The sequence below is a fragment of the Pimephales promelas genome, chromosome 5 (genome assembly GCF_988280905.1).
Source record: "Pimephales promelas chromosome 5, fPimPro1.hap1.1, whole genome shotgun sequence".
Classification (NCBI taxonomy): domain Eukaryota; kingdom Metazoa; phylum Chordata; class Actinopteri; order Cypriniformes; family Leuciscidae; genus Pimephales; species Pimephales promelas.
Window position 1 is genome coordinate 10348352 of NC_142773.1, and position 23475 is coordinate 10371826.

The 23475-nt window shown below is 39.6% G+C and overlaps 1 protein-coding gene across 1 annotated transcript in view; it reads right to left on the bottom strand.

Moving 5' to 3' along the window:
- Positions 1-23475, bottom strand: part of snap47 (synaptosome associated protein 47) — a 253313-nt gene that overhangs the window by 205222 nt on the left and 24616 nt on the right. The window lies entirely within an intron of this gene.

Below are 23475 nucleotides of genomic sequence, written 5' to 3' on the forward strand. Positions count from 1 at the left end.
TTTATCTTAAAGATCCAGTATAATAGGATTAACATTCAATCATCTTGAAGATCGTTTCATCATTGACTGTAACCGAATGTGACGTGCTGTTTGAATGCTGAATGGAGAATGACTGACAGGCGCAGAGAGGGAAAAGTTTGTGTTCTTGAATTTAATGACTTAAATATTAATTTCTATATCACATAATAGCTTCAGAACACTAATAATACAGTACACAAAAACTTTATGGTACTTTAGAAAGTTTTTGTGCCTTTGTGCCTAACAGAATAGTATATATGCACAATATAGAATTTGAATCAGCCTCGTCAAAGATGGCAGTGTCAGAGCCGATACCGATCCTGAGTATCTAATCGGCGCACTTCTTTTCAACAGTCAAATTGAAATTGAAATTGCTTGAAACTCAACAGATACATCACATTTATTAGCCAGTAGACATGTGCAAAGTTTCAGAAACGGGCAATGTGCAAGGACTAAATAGCGCCACCTTTTGACAAAAGTGGGGTTGTTAGTTTTATCTACAGTTACAAAAATCGGTATATACATTGTACTCCTCAAGCCGGACAACTTTCTAATACATAGTCATTAGCTCGGACCAAGAGGAAGTCAGATATTTTGGTTTGAATATGGTGAGCCTCTCTCTGAGCCTACGTCCCTGTATGGCAAGCCCTTTTAACATTTAAAAGCTAAGTTTGCCTGTCCGGAATTAACATTGTAGATATCAACAACGTCTTTCTGTCTATTCGTAATTACATTTTGGATAGTTTGTATTATCATTTAAGACATCTGTAACATAATTGTGACTAGTCGAAATGACAGAGTATGGCAAGCCGTTTTAACATTTAATCATAAAAGGGCCAAAGCCTTCGGCACCGCTACCCGGGTGCCTTTAGGTAACTAAAGGAACCGGGGTTGCGGTGCCACCGGCTTGGGCCCGCCATCGCTGCTCGCAGCTATATTTATTATTATTATTATTATTTATACGACTATTTGGGCACTTTTGGGGCCCTTAACATGCTCAAAAACTCTTGAAACTTTGCACACGGGTCAGAATCCGCGGCCATCAGGGCCGGGCTGAAGATGGTACCCGGGCGTGGCAGGGGGGCTAGACAGCGCCCCCTGGAACGGGGTCCGAAAACTTGGTCCATAAATCAAACACGCTTGCATGTTATAATATGAAACTCGGTGCACATATAGATCTCATCGTTCATATATACCTCAAACTATTACTTTTTACCCCAGCCCAACAGGAAGTCGGTTACTTAGGGTTGTTCATAAAACACTCGCAATGGAATTTGAAGTACTACTCCTAGAGAATTCAAACACACGGCACGAAACTCGGTCAGCATGAAGTCAAGGCATTGACGATGAAAGTTTGCGAGGGGATTTTCGATATCTCGAACGGTTTGGCCATGGCGAGGAAACGAAATTATGGCGAGAAACGTGAAACAGGAAGTGTGTTATAACTTCAGTATACATTAACTGATCTTGATGAAACTTCAGCAGTATGTTCGCTGTAAGAGGACGATCACATGGATGTGACTATTGTGAGTCAGAGTTATAGCGCCACCAACTGGTAGCAGGAAGTGTGTCACTTTCAAAATGCTTTGAACTCACCCTTTTATTTTTACCCGATGTGCTTCAAACTTAATCTGTATAATGTAAATACATAGCAGAAGAAGACCTGTGAATGGATTCTTGATATCTTTGATACTGTTGCCGTGGCAACGCATCAAACTTTAAAATTCTTTTTTTTATGATTTTGAGACTCTTAGCGGCTTTTGGGGCCCTTAACGGGTTTGAAAACTCTTGAAACTTTGCACACAGGTCAGATCCCACAGCCATCAGAGCCGGGCTGAAGATGGTACCTGGGTGTGGCAGGGGGGCTAGACAGCGCCCCCTGGAACGGGGTCCGAACACTTGGTCCATAAATCAAACACGCTTGCATGTAATAATATGAAACTCGGTACACATGTTGATCTCATCGTTTCATCTATACCTCACGCTCTTACTTTTTACCCCAGCCAAACAGGAAGTCGGCTATTGAGGTTTGTTTGTAAAACGCTCGCAATGGAATGTGCAATACTCCTCCTAGAGAATTCAAACACACGGCACGAAACTCGGTCAGCATGAAGTCAAGGCATTGAGGATGAAAGTTTGCGAGGGGATTTTTGATATCTCGAACGGTTTGGCCGTGGCGAGGAAACAAAATTATGGCGAGAAACGTGAAACAGGAAGTGTGTTATAACTTCGGCATAGATTAACTGATCTTGATGAAACTTCAGCAGTGTGTTCGCTGTAAGAGGACGATCACATGGATGTGACTATTGTGAGTCAGAGTTATAGCGCCACCAACTGGCAGCAGGAAGTGTGTCACTTTCAAACTGCTTTGATATCACCCTCTTATTTTTAACCGATTTGCTTCAAACTTCATCTGTATAATGTAAAAATACAGCAGATGTAGACCTGTGAATGGATTCTTGATATCTTTGATACTGTTGCTGTGGCAACAAATCAAACTTTAACATTCTTTTTTGATACTTTTGGGACTCTTAGCATGCTTGAAATTGCTTGAAACAGATAGATACAGATAGCTCGACAGATACATCACATTTATTAGCCAGTAGGCATGTGCAACTTTGGCAAAAGATTAAAGTAATGTCAAAAAAGTAAACAGTAAACACTAAAAGCCTCATATCTTCTAAAAATGTAATTATACATCATTTGTTTCTAAATTAAATTATACAAATATTATAATTAAACCAGTTTTTCCCTTTTTTCATTTAAGAATTATGTTTACGTTCAAAAACAGCCAGAATGGTTTTAAAATTCAGAAGAAGAAAAAATAATCTGAGTCATACGTAGTGCTATACTGCCCTCTTGTGTTCAATATCAGTTAGGCCTATTGTGTATAATCCCACCGGTTAATCAACGTGTGACTCCGCTGGGACTCGGGAACTTTTAAATCGCTTACTTAAAACCGAAAGTCAAAATACAGATATCCGCACAAGACATTAATGTTGTGGAGTAGAGCGAGCATTTTAAATAAATTCCTATTAAGTAGGATTGAACTAAACAGAATGAACGTTCACTGTGTTCTGCTGGTTCCTCGCTGTTGGCGCGCACAGTTATGAATGCTTGTGCAGCCATGAGTTTTAGTTTAATTTTAAAATTAGCGCAATTTCGGGATTTGTATTATTTGAATTTATTTTTAAAAAACACAATGTTGAGTTTTATTGTAACACTGTTTAATCGCGCCCACGGTTATATTTTGTATATTATATATAATTATAATGTATTTCTGTATAAAATAATACTACAATAAAAAACACATTTGTGACCGAACTGATCCAGCAAAATTAGTCACAGTGACCCAAATTTAAAAATTGAGATTTTGATATTAATGGAAAGAGGACACTGTAAGCTTTCAAATGATACCTTGGTCATACCTTGAATGGTTGTAACGATATACAGATTTGAATTCTGGTCGTCTGCCCTTTTTTTCCAATTGAAAACCTAAGAAAATCGCTTTTAAAGTTTTTTTGCCCGTTTTTTTTTTTTTTTTTTGATATCTTTCAAAATCCATAGCATTTTAAGGGATAAACTATTTATTTTATATAGCTTAATTTGACCAAATAGATTAACATTTAAATGCAATTTAACGAGGCTGAAACTCAACTTATTTTTAATTTTTTTGAAATAAATAATTAAAAAGTCACTTTTACAAAAATGTTCTAAAATCAGAAAGATTAAAGAGGAGTCAGAGAGAAATTCAGTTTTCATACGGATTAGCCCACATAAGCAGAGAGCAGTCTGTTTTCTTTCATTTTGAATGGTTGTGTTTAAAAGTAGACATTTCAATATATATGTCTGTGAGGATACCTTATACGCTGACTTTCGGTTCATGAGACAAGCTTCAGTTCACGTGCCGCGCGTCTCCGCGTCGTGATTAGGCCTAGCCTATTGTCTGCAATTTATTTCTTATTATTAAATCCTAGTAATTGGTTGATGAAACATTGATTTAAATTAAGATAATTATTTTAAAACGAAATTTACTTTAAAGAAAGGCTTTGTGCTTGCATGTTTAAGCTATGTGAAAGTTTTAGTGCTGCTTCCAGAGAACGGTCACGTTCGGATTGTTTTTCCTCATAAATGCGAACACGGAAAATAAAATAAAGATTTTATGTTCTGGAGAGAGTCAACCCTTCTTCATCCGGTGAGTATTACTTTTGGTTTGTGCAGTGTGGTTCACATAGGCCAATTTATTAAAATATTTAATTATCTGGGAATTGGATGCTGAAATTGCCCAATTTAAAAAAAAATTAGTAGCCTAATAATTTAAGTTTTGTGGTGTAAGTCTACGTATTTTATAGGCTAATGTTAACTTCAAATAATACTAATAGTAATTTAAAGATGTTGTAGCTAGCATTGGGTCTGGACGTGAAGGATAACTTCGGGAGTTGAAGGGACGTGTCGTGTCGTGATTCTGTCTTCTCACACCGCGACACAGGTTCGTGGATCTGAGTGTCGCGATCGTTACAGCCTTACATAGGCTATATTCTTCTTGCAGATAAATATACTCACGCAGTTTAGGTTAGAAGCCTCCAGTGAGTTCAACGTTTCAGGGGATACCCGGGAAATGCTCAGAGGTGACGAGGGGAGTTGAGAAGAGCAATGTTTATTTCAGCGAATTTAAAGCTTTGACAACTTTAATCGTTATTTAAATACCTTTACTCAATTATCTCGACTACGAAACCCTGTGAGATTATTTTTGAATGTCTGTTCTTTGAAATTAGCAAAAAAAAAAATATATTTTTTTTTTTGTTATTTCATGGTTTTTCCACATAATCGGCCCATATCTTAAAATGGAAGGTTGCAACTTCCGACTCATTTCGCCAGAGCGGGTCACATTTGATTTTTATTTTTTAAACAATGTAATGTGTAACCTAAAAATAAACAGATTATTTGATAAATGATATATTTAAATCTCCATATTGTAGCCTAATATCTGCAGGGCAGCCTAGTCTTAATAAATGTATGCTTCATTTTTCATTAGTAAATTTGATCAATAAATTCAATAATTTAGAATAATAAGACACTATAGGGCTGTTACCCTAGGTAAGGCTGATCAAATTAAATCGGTTACACAATAATGTTACGAGATTGGTTTAACAGGAGTCAATTAAAAATCGCTGTAAAGAACGATACTTTTAAACATAACCCTAAATCACCATAAGGTGTCGCCAGATGACCGTCTTAATGAACGAGTCATGGATTCAAAATGCTGAATCATTCAGTAATGAGAAAACACATTGCTTTGAGATGCGCGATGGGTCGCTGTGATCTTTGTTTAACTATTTTCTCTGCTGAAACAGAAAAAAGTCAATATTGCATCTAAAAAGTCAATATTGCATCTAAAATGTAAGTGACTTGACTTGTGTGTGTGACTATGTTTGTTGTAGTGATAAGAGTTGCATCCTTGTTAAAGTTTAAGGCCTTGTGTTTTTGGATATATATCTTTCTTTCTTTTTTTTTCTTTTTTTACAAAATATGCATATAACCCATATATTTTAGATTTATTATTTGTTTTAAATTAAATTAAGATTGTATTTTTGGTAATTGAACCTGAATGAATTTAAAAATGAATGTGCTATATTTCAGATCATATATTTGTTTTTCTTAAAATTTGAACTAACTTTATTCTCAGCTGAATTATAAATATTTTATTTCTGTATGAATTAAAAACACATTTGATTTTTCTTTTTTAATCAATGTAGAATGTGTAACTGAAATATAAACAGATTAGGGCTCTGTTCGAGGACAAGTAACTAAAACCAATGCGACATGATGAATGTTTGTTTCCCAAACCATCTGAGTAACAGCTTACTTTTCTTTCTTACTATATTCTTTCTTACTATAAACTGTGCTGTAGAGCTTGCATCAGTCAAAGCAGGGTTACATTTTGCATGTCGTGCACAATAAACCTAAAGGCACCAGGGTGGCGGTGCCACCGGCTTCATATATATATATGTATATATACAGTATATATATATATATATATATACAGTATATATATATATATATATATATATATATATATATATATATATATAGCTGTGATCCGCGATGAAGGGCCAAAGCCAGTGGCATGGCCACCCTGGTGCTTTTAGGTAACTAAGGAACCGGGGTTGCGGTGCCACCGGCTTGGGCCCTTCATCGCTGCTCGCAGCTATATTTATTATTATTATTATTTATACGACTATTTGGGCACTTTTGGGGCCCTTAACATGCTCAAAAACTCTTGAAACTTTGCACACGGGTCAGAATCCGTGGCCATCAGGGCCGGGCTGAAGATGGTACCCGGGCGTGGCAGGGGGGCTAGACAGCGCCCCCTGGAACGGGGTCCGAAAACTTGGTCCATAAATCAAACACGCTTGCATGTAATAATATGAAACTCGGTGCACATATAGATCTCATCGTTCATATATACCTCAAACTATTACTTTTTACCCCAGCCCAACAGGAAGTCGGTTATTTAGGGTTGTTCATAAAACACTCGCAATGGAATTTGAAGTACTCCTCCTAGAGAATTCAAACACACGGCACGAAACTCGGTCAGCGTGAAGTCAAGGCATTGACGATGAAAGTTTGCGAGGGGATTTTTGATATCTCAAACGGTTTGTCCGTGGCGAGGAAACGAAATCATGGCGAGAAACGTGAAACAGGAAGTGTGTTATAACTTCAGCATACATTAACTGATCTTGATGAAACTTCAGCAGTGTGTTCGCTGTAAGAGGACGATCACATAGATGTGACTATTGTGAGTCACAGTTATAGCGCCACCAACTGGCAGCAGGAAGTGTGTCACTTTCAAAATGCTTAGATATCACCCTTTTATTTTTACCCGATTTGCTTCAAACTTCATATGTATAATGTAAACATACGGCAGATGAAGACCTGTGAATGGATTCTTGATATCTTTGAAACTGTTGCCGTGGCGACGCATCAAACTTTACCCTTCTTTTAGGATGCTTTTAGGATGCTTTTGAGACCCTTAGCATGCTTCAAATTGCATGAAACTCGACAGACACATCACATTTATTAGCCAGTAGACATGTGCAAAGTTGCAGAAACGGGCGTGGTGAGGGCTCAGTAGCGCCACCTTTTGACAAAAGTGGGGTGGTTAGTTTTAACTAGAGTAACAAAAATTGGTATGTACATTGTACTCCTCGAGCCGGACAACTTTCTAATTGACACTTATTAGCTAGGACCCACAGAAAGTCAGATATTTTTGTTTGAATATGGCCACTCTGAGCCTACATGTCTCTGTGTCTCTGTGTCTTTGGCTGGCTGGCTGACTGGCTGGCTGTCTGTGTGTGTGTGTGTGTGTGTGTGTGCAGGGGGAGGGGGCTTAACCATTTCACTGCTGTGTGTATGACCTGCATAAAGAAAATAAATTTCTCAAGCCTGGTATTTTTTAAATAAGTTTTTATTTTTATTTTTTATAAGTAAAGGCATATAACTAGTTTAATTGTAGTGAATTGACAATAGTTTTATATAATTAGTTTATTAATCAGATTAACTTGGTCAATAAACTTGGTCTGAAAATTTGGTCCATAAATCAAACACACTTGCATGTAATAATATGAAACTTGGTACACATATAGATCTCATCGTTTCATATATACTTCACACTCTTACTTTTTACCCCAGCGCAACAGGAAGTCGGCTATTTAGGGTTGTGTTTAAAACACATGCAATGGAATTTAAATTATTGCTCCTAGAGCACTGAACCAAATTCGACGAAACTCGATCAGCGTGAAGTCAAGACATTAAGGATGAAAAGTGCCACGGGATTTTTGATATCTCGAACGGTTTGGCCGTGGCGAGGAAACGAAATTATGGCGAGAAACATGAAACAGGATGTGTGTTATAACTTCAGCATACATTAACTGACCTTGATGAAACTTCAGCAGTGTTTTTGCTGTAAGAGACCGATCACATGGATGTGACTATTGTGAGTCAAAGTTATAGCACCACCAACTGGCAGCAGGAAGTGTGTCACTTTCAAAATGCTTTGAAATCACCCTTTTATTTTTACCCGATTTGCTTCAAACTTAATCTGTATAATGTAAATATACGGCAGATGTAGACCTGTGAATGGATTCTTGATATCTTTTAAACTGTTGCCGTGGCGACGCATCAAACTTTACCATTCTTTTAGGATGCTTTTGAGACCCTTAGCATGCTTCAAATCGCATGAAACTCGACAGACACATCACATTTATTAGCCAGTAGACATGTGCAAAGTTTCAGAAACGGGCGTGGTGAGGGCTCAGTAGCACCACCTTTTGACAAAAGTGGGGTTGTTAGTTTTAACTACAGTTACAAAAATCGGTATGTATATTGTACTCCTCGAGCCGGACAACTTTCTAATTGACACTCATTAGCTAGGACCCACAGAAAGTCAGATATCTTTGTTTGAATGTAGAGAAAATCTTAGAATTTTGCCAGTCTCTCAGTGTCTCTCTGTGTGAGTAAGAGGAGGGGCGCCTGTCAGGTTAATTTTAACCCTTTATTTGCTGTGTGCGACTTCTCTGGCATTTTCGGGGGCCTTAACATCCTCTAAAACTCTTGAAACTTTGCACACGGGTCAGAACCCATGGCCATCAGGGCCGGGCTGAAGCTGGTCATCGGGCGTGGCAGGGCGGCTCGACAGCGCCCCCTGGACTGGGATTCGAACATTTGTCCATAAATCAAACACACTTGCGTGAATTAATATGAAACTCGGTACAATTATAGATCACATCAGGCCAAACAACTTTCGTGCTCTAAGTTTTACGACAATTAAAATGGAAGTTGAGAATTATGGGTTGTTTGAATAGTTGTCCTAGGAGAAATACATCAAATTACAACGCATGTGTTTACCAATCACAACCAAACTCGGTGTGCAAGAAGTCAAGACATTGAGGATGAAAGTTTGTGAGGGGATTTTTGATATCTCAAACGGTTTGGCCGTGGCGAGGAAACGAAATTATGGCGAGAAACGTGAAACAGGAAGTGTGTTATAACTTCAGCATACATTAACATATCTTGATGAAACTTCATCAGTGTGTTCGCTGTAAGAGGACGATCACATGGATGTGACTATTTCGAGTCAAAGTTATAGCGCCACCAACTGGCAGCAGGAAGTGTGTCACTTTCAAAATGCTTTGAAATCAACCTCTTATTTTTACCCGATTTGCTTCAAACTTCATCTGTATAATGTAAATACATGGCAGATGAAGACCTGTGAATGGATTCTTGATATCTTTGATACTGTTGCCGTGGCAACGCATCAAACTTTAAAATTCTTTTTTTTTGATGATTTTGAGACTCTTAATGGCTTTTGAGGCCCTTAACGGGTTTGAAAACTCTTGAAACTTTGCACACAGGTCATATCCCACAGCCATCAGGCCCGGGCTGAAGATGGTACCTAGGCGTGGCAGGGGGGCTAGACAGCGCCCCCTGGAACGGGGTCCGAAAACTTGGTCCATAAATCAAACACGCTTGCATGTAATAATATGAATGAAAAACTTCATCTGTATAATGTAAACAGATGAAAAACTTCATCTGTATAATGATGAAAAACAGATGAAAAACTTCATCTGTATAATGTAAACATACGGTAGATGTAGACCTGTGAATGGATTCTTGATATCTTTTAAACTGTTGCCGTGGCAAAGCTTCAAACTTTGAAATTATTTTAGGATGCTTTTGAGACTCTTAGCATGCTTGAAATTGCATGAAACTCAACAGACACATCACATTTATTAGCCAGTAGACATGTGCAAAGTTTTAGAAACGGGCATGGTGCAGGGACTAAATAGCGCCACCTTTTGACAAAAGTGGGGTTGTTAGTTTTATCTACAGTTACAAAAATCGCTATATACATTGTACTCCTCAAGCCGGACAACTTTCTAATACATAGTCATTAGCTCGGACCAAGAGGAAGTCAGATATTTTGGTTTGAATATGGTGAGCCTCTCTCTGAGCCTACGTCTGTGTATGGCAAGCCCTTTTAACATTTAAAAGCTAAGTTTGCCTATCCGGAAATTAACATTGTAGATATCAACAATGTCTTTCTGTCTCGTCGTAATTACATTTTGGATAGTTTGTATTATCATTTAAGATATCTGTAACATAATTGTGACTAGTCAAAATGACAGACTATGGCAAGCCGTTTTAACATTTAATCATGAAAGGGCCAAAGCCTTCGGCACCGCCACCCCGGTGCCTTTAGGTAACTAAAGGAGCCAGGGGTTGCGGTGCCACCGGCTTGGGCCCGCCATCGCTGCTCGCAGCTATATTTATTATTATTATTATTATTTATACGACTATTCGGGCACTTTTGGGGCCCTTAACATGCTCAAAAACTCTTGAAACTTTGCACACGGGTCAGAATCCGCGGCCATCAGGGCCGGGCTGAAGATGGTACCCGGGCGTGGCAGGGGGGCTAGACAGCGCCCCCTGGAACGGGGTCCGAAAACTTGGTCCATAAATCAAACACGCTTGCATGTAATAATATGAAACTCGGTGCACATATAGATCTCATCGTTCATATATACCTCAAACTATTACTTTTTACCCCAGCCCAACAGGAAGTCGGTTATTTAGAGTTGTTCATAAAACACTCGCAATGGAATGTGCAATACTCCTCCTAGAGAATTCAAACACACGGCACGAAACTCGGTCAGCGTGAAGTCAAGACATTGAGGATGAAAGTTTGTGTGGGGATTTTTGATATCTCGAACGGTTTGGCCATGGCGAGGAAACGAAATAATGGCGAGAATCGTGAAACAGGAAGTGTATTATAACTTCAGCATACATTAACTGATCTTGATGAAACTTCAGCAGTATGTTTGCTGTAAGAGGACGATCACATGGATGTGACTATTGTGAGTCAAAGTTATAGCGCCACCAACTGGTAGCAGGAAATGTGTAACTTTCAAAATGCTTTGAACTCACCCTTTTATTTTTACCCGATTTGCTTCAAACTTCATCTGTATAATGTAAACATACGGCAGATGTAGACCTGTGAATGGATTCTTGATATCTTTTAAACTGTTGCCGTGGCAACGCATCAAACTTTACCCTTCTTTTAGGATGCTTTTAGGATGCTTTTGAGACCCTTAGCATGCTTCAAAATGCATGAAACTCAACAGACACATTTATTAGCCAGTAGACATGTGCAAAGTTTCAGAAACGGGCATGGTGCAGGGACTAAATAGCGCCACCTTTTGACAAAAGTGGGGTTGTTAGTTTTATCTACAGTTACAAAAATCGGTATATAGATTTTACTCCTCAAGCCGGACAACTTTCTAATTCATAGTCATTAGCTCGGACCAAGGGGAAGTCAGATATTTTGGATTGAATAGGGTGAGCCTCTCTCTGAGCCTACGTCCCTGTATGGCAAGCCCTTTCAACATTTAAAAGCTAGGTTTGCCTATCCGGAACTAGCATTGTAGATATCAACGTCTTTCTGACTAGTCGTAATTTCATTTTGGATAGTTTGTATTATCATTTAATAGATATCTGTAATGTAATTGTGAGTAGTCGAAATGACAGATAGAGTATGGCAAGCTGTTTTAACATTTAATCATTTAATCATGAAAGGGCCAAAGCCTGCGACACCGCCACCCCGGTGCCTTTAGGTAACTAAAGGAACCGGGGTTGCGGTGCCACCGGCTTGGGCCCGCCATCGCTGCTCGCAGCTATATTTATTATTATTATTATTATTTATACGACTATTTGGGCACTTTTGGGGCCCTTAACATGCTCAAAAACTCTTGAAACTTTGCACACGGGTCAGAATCCGCGGCCATCAGGGCCGGGCTGAAGATGGTACCCGGGCGTGGCAGGGGGGCTAGACAGCGCCCCCTGGAACGGGGTCCGAAAACTTGGTCCATAAATCAAACACGCTTGCATGTAATAATATGAAACTCGGTGCACATATAGATCTCATCGTTCATATATACCTCAAACTATTACTTTTTACCCCAGCCCAACAGGAAGTCGGTTATTTAGGGTTGTTCATAAAACACTCGCAATGGAATTTGAAGTACTCCTCCTAGAGAATTCAAACACACGGCACGAAACTCGGTCAGCATGAAGTCAAGGCATTGAGGATGAAAGTTTGCGAGGGGATTTTTGATATCTCGAACGGTTTGGCCGTGGCGAGGAAACGAAATTATGGCGAGAATCGTGAAACAGGAAGTGTGTCAGAACTTCAGCATACATTAACTGATCTTGATGAAACTTCAGCAGTTTGTTTGCTGTAAGAGGACGATCACATGGATGTGAATATTGTGAGTCAAAGTTATAGCGCCACCAACTGGCAGCATGAAGTGTGTCACTTTCAAAATGCTTTGAAATCACCCTCTTATTTTTACCCGATTTGCTTCAAACTTAATCTGTATAATTTAAATACATAGCAGATGAAGACCTGTGAATGGATTCTTGATATCTTTGTTACTGTTGCCGTGGCAACGCATCAAACTTTAAAGTTCTTTTTTTTGATGATTTTGAGACTCTTAGCGGCTTTTGGGGCCCTTAACGGGTTTGAAAACTTTTGAAACTTTGCACACAGGTCAGATCCCACAGCCATCAGAGCCGGGCTGAAGATGGTACCTGGGTGTGGCAGGGGGGCTAGACAGCGCCTCCTGGAACGGGGTCCGAACACTTGGTCCATAAATCAAACACGCTTGAATGTAATAATATGAAACTCGGTACACATGTTGATCTCATCGTTTCATCTATACCTCACACTCTTACTTTTTACCCCAGCCCAACAGGAAGTCGGCTATTGAGGTTTGTTTGTAAAACGCTCGCAATGGAATGTGCAATACTCCTCCTAGAGAATTCAAACACACGACAGGAAACTCGGTCAGCATGAAGTCAAGGCATTAAGGATGAAAGTTTGCGAGGGGATTTTTGATATCTCGAACGGTTTGGCCGTGGCGAGGAAACGAAATTATGGCGAGAAACGTGAAACAGGAAGTGTGTTATAACTTCAGCATACATTAACTGATCTTGATGTAACTTCAGCAGTGTGTTCGCTGTAAGAGGACGATCACATGGATGTGACTATTGTGAGTCAAAGTTATAGCGCCACCAACTGGCAGCAGGAAGTGTGTCACTTTCAAAATGCTTTGAAATCACCCTTTTATTTTTACCCGATTTGCTTCAAACTTAATCTGTATAATGTAAATATACGGCAGATGTAGACCTGTGAATGGATTATTGATATCTTTTAAACTGTTGCCGTGGCAACGCTTCAAACTTTACCATTCTTTTAGGATGCTTTTGAGACCCTTAGCATGCTTCAAATCGCATGAAACTCGACAGACACATCACATTTATTAGCCAGTAGACATGTGCAAAGTTTCAGAAATGGGCGTGGTGAGGGCTCAGTAGCACCACCTTTTGACAAAAGTGGGGTTGTTAGTTTTAACTAGAGTTACAAAAATCGGTATGTATATTGTACTCCTCGAGCCGGACAACTTTCTAATTGACACTCATTAGCTAGGACCCACAGAAAGTCAGATATCTTTGTTTGAATGTAGAGAAAATCTTAGAATTTTGCCAGTCTCTCAGTGTCTCTCTGTGTGAGTGAGAGGAGGGGCGCCTGTCAGGTTAATTTTAACCCTTTATTTGCTGTGTGCGACTTCTCTGGCATTTTCGGGGGCCTTAACATCCTCTAAAACTCTTGAAACTTTGCACACGGGTCAGAACCCATGGCCATCAGGGCCGGGCTGAAGCTGGTCATCGGGCGTGGCAGGGCGGCTCGACAGCGCCCCCTGGACTGGGATTCGAACATTTGTCCATAAATCAAACACACTTGCGTGAATTAATATGAAACTCGGTACAATTATAGATCACATCAGGCCAAACAACTTTCGTGCTCTAAGTTTTACGACAATTAAAATGGAAGTTGAGAATTATGGGTTGTTTGAATAGTTGTCCTAGGAGAAATACATCAAATTACAACGCATGTGTTTACCAATCACAACCAAACTCGGTGTGCAAGAAGTCAAGACATTGAGGATAAAAGTTTGTGAGGGGATTTTTGATATCTCAAACGGTTTGGCCGTGGCGAGGAAACGAAATTATGGCGAGAAACGTGAAACAGGAAGTGTGTTATAACTTCAGCATACATTAACATATCTTCATGAAACTTCATCAGTGTGTTCGCTGTAAGAGGACGATCACATGGATGTGACTATTTCGAGTCAAAGTTATAGCGCCACCAACTGGCAGCAGGAAGTGTGTCACTTTCAAAATGCTTTGAAATCAACCTCTTATTTTTACCCGATTTGCTTCAAACTTCATCTGTATAATGTAAATACATGGCAGATGAAGACCTGTGAATGGATTCTTGATATCTTTGATACTGTTGCCGTGGCAACGCATCAAACTTTAAAATTCTTTTTTTTTGATGATTTTGAGACTCTTAATGGCTTTTGAGGCCCTTAACGGGTTTGAAAACTCTTGAAACTTTGCACACAGGTCATATCCCACAGCCATCAGGCCCGGGCTGAAGATGGTACCTAGGCGTGGCAGGGGGGCTAGACAGCGCCCCCTGGAACGGGGTCCGAAAACTTGGTCCATAAATCAAACACGCTTGCATGTAATAATATGAATGAAAAACTTCATCTGTATAATGTAAACAGATGAAAAACTTCATCTGTATAATGATGAAAAACAGATGAAAAACTTCATCTGTATAATGTAAACATACGGTAGATGTAGACCTGTGAATGGATTCTTGATATCTTTTAAACTGTTGCCGTGGCAAAGCTTCAAACTTTGAAATTATTTTAGGATGCTTTTGAGACTCTTAGCATGCTTAAAATTGCATGAAACTCAACAGACACATCACATTTATTAGCCAGTAGACATGTGCAAAGTTTCAGAAACGGGCATGGTGCAGGGACTAAATAGTGCCACCTTTTGACAAAAGTGGGGTTGTTATTTTTATCTACAGTTACAAAAATCGTATATACATTGTACTCCTCAAGCCAGACAACTTTCTAATTCATAGTCATTAGCTCAGACCAAGAGGAAGTCAGATATTTTGGTTTGAATATGGTGAGACTCTCTCTGAGCCTACGTCCGTGTATGGCAGGCCCTTTTAACATTTAAAAGCTAAGTTTGCCTATCCGGAAATTAACATTGTAGATATCAACAATGTCTTTCTGTCTAGTCGTAATTACATTTTGGATAGTTTGTATTATCATTTAAGATATCTGTAACATAATTGTGACTAGTCAAAATGACAGACTATGGCAAGCCGTTTTAATATTTAATCATGAAAGGGCCAAAGCCTTCGGCACCGCCACCCCGGTGCCTTTAGGTAACTAAAGGAGCCGGGGTTGCGGTGCCACCGGCTTGGGCCCGCCATCGCTGCTCGCAGCTATATTTATTATTATTATTATTATTTATACGACTATTTGGGCACTTTTGGGGCCCTTAACATGCTCAAAAACTCTTGAAACTTTGCACACGGGTCAGAATCCGCGGCCATCAGGGCCGGGCTGAAGATGGTACCCGGGCGTGGCAGGGGGGCTAGACAGCGCCCCCTGGAACGGGGTCCGAAATCTTGGTTCATAACTCAAACTCGCTTGCATGTAATAATTTGAAACTCGGTACACATGTTGATCTCATCGTTCATATATACCTCAAACTATTACTTTTTACCCCAGCCCAACAGGAAGTCGGTTATTTAGTGTTGTTCATAAAACACTCGCAATGGAATTTGAAGTACTACTCCTAGAGAATTCAAACACACGGCACGAAACTCGGTCAGCATGAAGTCAAGGCATTGAGGATGAAAGTTTGCGAGGGGATTTTTGATATCTCGAACGGTTTGGCCGTGGCGAGGAAACGAACTTATGGCGATAATCGTGAAACAGGAAGTGTGTCAGAACTTCAGCATACATTAACTGATCTTGATGAAACTTCAGCAGTTTGTTTGCTGTAAGAGGACGATCACATGGATGTGAATATTGTGAGTCAAAGTTATAGCGCCACCAACTGGCAGCAGGAAGTGTGTCACTTTCAAAATGCTTTGAAATCACCCTCTTATTTTTACCCGATTTGCTTCAAACTTAATCTGTATAATGTAAATACATAGCAGATGAAGACCCGTGAATGGATTCTTGATATCTTTGATACTGTTGCCGTGGCAACGCATCAAACTTTAAAATTCTTTTTTTTTGATGATTTTGAGACTCTTAGCGGCTTTTGGGGCCCTTAACGGGTTTGAAAACTCTTGAAACTTTGCACACAGGTCAGATCCCACAGCCATCAGAGCCGGGCTGAAGATGGTACCTGGGTGTGGCAGGGGGGCTAGACAGCGCCCCCTGGAACGGGGTCCGAACACTTGGTCCATAACTCAAACACGCTTGCATATAATAATATGAAACTCGGTACACATGTTGATCTCATCGTTCATATATACCTCAAACTATTACTTTTTACCCCAGCCCAACAGGAAGTTGGCTATTGAGGTTTGTTTGTAAAATGCTCGCAATGGAATGTGCAATACTCCTCCTAGAGAATTCAAACACACGGCACGAAACTCGGTCAGCATGAAGTCAAGGCATTGAGGATGAAAGTTTGCGCGGGGATTTTTGATATCTCGAACGGTTTGGCCATGGCGAGGAAACGAAATTATGGCGAGAAACGTGAAACAGGAAGTGTGTTATAACTTCAGCATACATTAACTGATCTTGATGAAACTTCAGCAGTGTGTTCGCTGTAAGAGGACGATCACATGGATGTGACTATTGTGAGTCAAAGTTATAGCGCCACCAACTGGCAGCAGGAAGTGTGTCACTTTCAAAATGCTTTGAAATCACCCTTTTATTTTTACCCGATTTGCTTCAAACTTAATCTGTATAATGTAAATATACGGCAGATGTAGACCTGTGAATGGATTCTTGATATCTTTTAAACTGTTGCCGTGGCAACGCATCAAACTTTACCATTCTTTTAGGATGCTTTTGAGACCCTTAGCATGCTTCAAATCGCATGAAACTCGACAGACACATCACATTTATTAGCCAGTAGACATGTGCAAAGTTTCAGAAACGGGCGTGGTGAGGGCTCAGTAGCACCACCTTTTGACAAAAGTGGGGTTTTTAGTTTTAACTAGAGTTACAAAAATCGGTATGTATATTATACTCCTCGAGCCAGACAACTTTCTAATTGACACTCATTAGCTAGGACCCACAGAAAGTCAGATATCTTTGTTTGAATGTAGAGAAAATCTTAGAATTTTGCCAGTCTCTCAGTGTCTCTCTGTGTGAGTGAGAGGAGGGGCGCCTGTCAGGTTAATTTTAACCCTTTATTTGCTGTGTGCGACTTCTCTGGCATTTTCGGGGGCCTTAACATCCTCTAAAACTCTTGAAACTTTGCACACGGGTCAGAACCCATGGCCATCAGGGCCGGGCTGAAGCTGGTCATCGGGCGTGGCAGGGCGGCTCGACAGCGCCCCCTGGACTGGGATTCGAACATTTGTCCATAAATCAAACACACTTTCGTGATTTAATATGAAACTCGGTACAATTATAGATCACATCAGGCCAAACAACTTTCGTGCTCTAAGTTTTACGACAATTAAAATGGAAGTTGAGAATTATGGGTTGTTTGAATAGTTGTCCTAGGAGAAATACATCAAATTACAACGCATGTGTTTACCAATCACAACCAAACTCGGTGTGCAAGAAGTCAAGACATTGAGGATGAAAGTTTGTGAGGGGATTTTTGATATCTCAAACGGTTTGGCCGTGGCGAGGAAACGAAATTATGGCGAGAAACGTGAAACAGGAAGTGTGTTATAACTTCAGCATACATTAACATATCTTGATGAAACTTCATCAGTGTGTTCACTGTAAGAGGACGATCACATGGATGTGACTATTTCGAGTCAAAGTTATAGCGCCACCAACTGGCAGCAGGAAGTGTGTCACTTTCAAAATGCTTTGAAATCAACCTCTTATTTTTATCCGATTTGCTTCAAACTTCATCTGTATAATGTAAATACATGGCAGATGAAGACCTGTGAATGGATTCTTGATATCTTTGATACTGTTGCCGTGGCAACGCATCAAACTTTAAAATTCTTTTTTTTTTGATGATTTTGAGACTCTTAATGGCTTTTGAGGCCCTTAACGGGTTTGAAAACTCTTGAAACTTTGCACACAGGTCATATCCCACAGCCATCAGGCCCGGGCTGAAGATGGTACCTAGGCGTGGCAGGGGGGCTAGACAGCGCCCCCTGGAACGGGGTCCGAAAACTTGGTCCATAAATCAAACACGCTTGCATGTAATAATATGAATGAAAAACTTCATCTGTATAATGTAAACAGATGAAAAACTTCATCTGTATAATGATGAAAAACAGATGAAAAACTTCATCTGTATAATGTAAACATACGGTAGATGTAGACCTGTGAATGGATTCTTGATATCTTTTAAACTGTTGCCGTGGCAAAGCTTCAAACTTTGAAATTATTTTAGGATGCTTTTGAGACTCTTAGCATGCTTGAAATTGCATGAAACTCAACAGACACATCACATTTATTACCCAGTAGACATGTGCAAAGTTTCAGAAACGGGCATGGTGCAGGGACTAAATAGCGCCACCTTTTGACAAAAGTGGGGTTGTTATTTTTATCTACAGTTACAAAAATCGTTATATACATTGTACTCCTCAAGCCAGACAACTTTCTAATTCATAGTCATTAGCTCAGACCAAGAGGAAGTCAGATATTTTGGTTTGAATATGGTGAGACTCTCTCTGAGCCTACGTCCGTGTATGGCAAGCCCTTTTAACATTTAAAAGCTAAGTTTGCCTATCCGGAAATTAACATTGTAGATATCAACAATGTCTTTCTGTCTAGTCGTAATTACATTTTGGATAGTTTGTATTATCATTTAAGATATCTGTAACATAATTGTGACTAGTCAAAATGACAGACTATGGCAAGCCGTTTTAACATTTAATCATGAAAGGGCCAAAGCCTTCGGCACCGCCACCCCGGTGCCTTTAGGTAACTAAAGGAGCCAGGGGTTGCGGTGCCACCGGCTTGGGCCCGCCATCGCTGCTCGCAGCTATATTTCTTTAGTATTATTATTATTTTGCTACCTTTTGGGCACTTTTGGGGCCCTTAACGTGCTCGAAAACTCTTGAAACTTTGCACACGGGTCAGAACCCGCGGCCATCAGAGCCGGGCTGAAGATGGTACCCGGGCGTGGCAGGGCAGCTCGTCAGCGCCCCCTGGAACGGGGTCCGAACACTTGGTCCATAACTCAAACACGCTTGTATGTAATAATATGAAACTCGGTACACATGTTGATCTCATCGTTTCATCTATACCTCGCGCTCTTACTTTTTACCCCAGCCCAACAGGAATTTGGCTATTGAGGTTTGTTTGTAAAACGCTCGCAATGGAATGTCAAATACTCCTCCTAGAGCTTTGATCCACATTCGACGAAACTCGGTCAGCGTGAAGTCAAGACATTGAGGATGAAAGTTTGCGAGGGGATTTTTTATATCTCGAACGGTTTGTCCGTGGCGAGGAAACGAAATCATGGCGAGAAACGTGAAACAGGAAGTGTGTTATAACTTCAGCATACATTAACTGATCTTGATGAAACTTCAGCAGTGTGTTCGCTGTAAGAGGACGATCACATGGATGTGACTATTGTGAGTCAAAGTTATAGCGCCACCAACTGGCAGCAGGAAGTGTGTCACTTTCAAAATGCTTAGATATCACCCTTTTATTTTTACCCGATTTGCTTCAAACTTCATATGTATAATGTAAACATACGGCAGATGTAGACCTGTGAATGGATTCTTGATATCTTTGAAACTGTTGCCGTGGCGACGCATCAAACTTTACCCTTCTTTTAGGATGCTTTTAGGATGCTTTTGAGACCCTTAGCATGCTTCAAATTGCATGAAACTCGACAGACACATCACATTTATTAGCCAGTAGACATGTGCAAAGTTGCAGAAACGGGCGTGGTGAGGGCTCAGTAGCGCCACCTTTTGACAAAAGTGGGGTGGTTAGTTTTAACTAGAGTTACAAAAATTGGTATGTATATTGTACTCCTCGAGCCGGACAACTTTCTAATTGACACTTATTAGCTAGGACCCACAGAAAGTCAGATATTTTTGTTTGAATATGGCCACTCTGAGCCTTTGGCTGGCTGGCTGGCTGTCTGTGTGTGTGTGTGTGTGTGTGTGCAGGGGGAGGGGGCTTAACCATTTCACTGCTGTGTGTATGACCTGCATAAAGAAAATACATTTCTCAAGCCTGGTATTTTTTAAATAAGTTTTTATTTTTATTTTTTATAAGTAAAGGCATATAACTAGTTTAATTGTAGTGAATTGACAATAGTTTTATATAATTAGTTTATTAATCAGATTAACTTGGTCAATAAACTTGGTCTGAAAATTTGGTCCATAAATCAAACACACTTGCATGTAATAATATGAAACTTGGTACACATATAGATCTCATCGTTTCATATATACTTCACACTCTTACTTTTTACCCCAGCCCAACAGGAAGTTGGCTATTTAGGGTTGTGTTTAAAACACATGCAATGTAATTTAAATTATTGCTCCTAGAGCACTGAACCAAATTCGACGAAACTCGATCAGCGTGAAGTCAAGACATTAAGGATGAAAAAGTGCCACGGGATTTTTGATATCTCGAACGGTTTGGCCGTGGCGAGGAAACGAAATTATGGCGAGAAACATGGAACAGGATGTGTGTTATAACTTCAGCATACATTAACTGATCTTGATGAAACTTCAGCAGTGTTTTCGCTGTAAGAGACCGATCACATGGATGTGACTATTGTGAGTCAAAGTTATAGCGCCACCAACTGGCAGCAGGAAGTGTGTCACTTTCAAAATGCCGTGGCAACGAAACAAACTTTAACATTATTTTTTGATGCTTTTGGGACTCTTAGCTTGCTTGAAATTGCTTGAAACTCAACAGATACATCACATTTATTAGCCAATAGACATGTGCAACTATGGCAAAAGATTAAAGTAATGTCAAAAAAGTAAACACTAAAAGCCTCATATCTTCTAAAAATGTAATTATACATCATTTGTTTCTAAATTAAATTATACAAATATTATAACTTCCCCAATTTTTCCTTTTTTTTCATTTAAGAATTGTGTTTACGTTCAAAAACAGCCAGAATTGTTGTAAAATTCATAAAAAAATAATAATCTGAGTCATACGTAGTGCTATACTGCCCTCTTGTGTTCAATATCAGGTAGGCCTATTGTGTATATTCCCACCGGTTAATCAACGTGTGACTCCGCTGGGACTTGGGAGCTTTTAAATCGCTTACTTAAAACCGAAAGTCAAAATACGGATGTCCGCACAAGACATTAATGGTGTGGAGTAGAGCGAGCATTTTAAATAAATTCCTATTAAGTAGGATTGAACTAAACAGAAAGAATGTTCACTCTGTTCTGCTGGTTCCTCGCTGGTGGATCATATGATTACTTTGTCATAATCTATGACAAAAATGCTATTATAAACCATATTAATAATAGATAATACACATTGCTCTTATTTTTGAAAAATACATTCATGAAAAACAAGATAACAAAAATCATTAAAAAAAATATAGCCATGGCTGCTATAAAGCAACATATAATTGAAAGGCAATTAATAATCTGTCATTACGTCACTGCATTATGATATTACGGCTCCAATACGGTGCAGCACAAAGCACTTATGTGCATCCCGAGCGGAGAATGATGTGCTTGAAGCCACATGAAGTTACAGCGCATTGAGTCCGTATTGAAAAGTTCAAAGCACAAAGGAAATACATATTTATGAACAGTGTATTATACATTATCTATCTATGCAATAGTTTATTGAGCCTTTTCTTTTAAAGGTTTTAAATTTCAGTTACTGTGTGCGTGAAGAACAATTATAGTGCTCTGACTCTAGTGTTGTGATCTAACCGACAGCGTCCGACACCCGGTAGAAAGCAACACGATTAAGTTACAGCAATAAAGTCCAGCAAGAAAAAGTTTCTTCATTCGAAAATATAGACCTTTAGACCTTTATCTTAAAGATCCAGTATAATAGGATTAACATTGAATCATTGAAGATCGTTTCATCATTGACTGTAACCGAATGTGACGTGCTGTTTGAATGCTGAATGGAGAATGACTGACAGGCGCAGAGAGGGAAAAGTTTGTGTTCTTGAATTTAATGACTTAAATATTAATTTCTATATCACATAATAGCTTCAGAACACTAATAATACAGTACACAAAAACTTTATGGTACTTTAGAAAGTTTTTGTGCCTTTGTGCCTAACAGAATAGTATATGCACAATATAGAATTTGAATCAGCCTCGTCAAAGATGGCAGTGTCAGAGCCGATACCGATCCTGAGTATCTAATCGGCGCACTTCTTTTCAACAGTCAAATTGAAATTGAAATTGCTTGAAACTCAACAGATACATCACATTTATTAGCCAGTAGACGTGCAAAGTTTCAGAAACGGGCAATGTGCAAGGACTAAATAGCGCCACCTTTTGACAAAAGTGGGGTTGTTAGTTTTATCTACAGTTACAAAAATCGGTATATACATTGTACTCCTCAAGCCGGACAACTTTCTAATACATAGTCATTAGCTCGGACCAAGAGGAAGTCAGATATTTTGGTTTGAATATGGTGAGCCTCTCTCTGAGCCTACGTCCCTGTATGGCAAGCCCTTTTAACATTTAAAAGCTAAGTTTGCCTGTCCGGAATTAACATTGTAGATATCAACAACGTCTTTCTGTCTATTCGTAATTACATTTTGGATAGTTTGTATTATCATTTAAGACATCTGTAACATAATTGTGACTAGTCGAAATGACAGAGTATGGCAAGCCGTTTTAACATTTAATCATAAAAGGGCCAAAGCCTTCGGCACCGCTACCCGGGTGCCTTTAGGTAACTAAAGGAACCGGGGTTGCGGTGCCACCGGCTTGGGCCCGCCATCGCTGCTCGCAGCTATATTGTATTATTATTTTCTGTATGACCAGAAATGAAAGAGTATTTTAAGTTGTTTCCACTGAAAGAAATGCAATGAAACTGCAAGTGTTCACATGGGCGTCTCGCAGCCATCAGTGCGTGCTCCACACACACTGGATATGCGCTGATATGCGTCAAAAATATTGCGTTTATTTGTGCTCTGTTCCTTTTTTGGATAAAGGCGTCTTCTACATATGCAGCCTAATAAAATGTTACAATAATGATGATGATGGTTATTATTATTATTATTATTATTTGCAGACACGGAGTTTTTGTGAAATGGACGTTTTGCTTATTTTCAATTGGCAATTTCAGTTTGAAGGGTGATGGAAATGCGGCTTTAACTGCTCCGTACTTGCTGCGT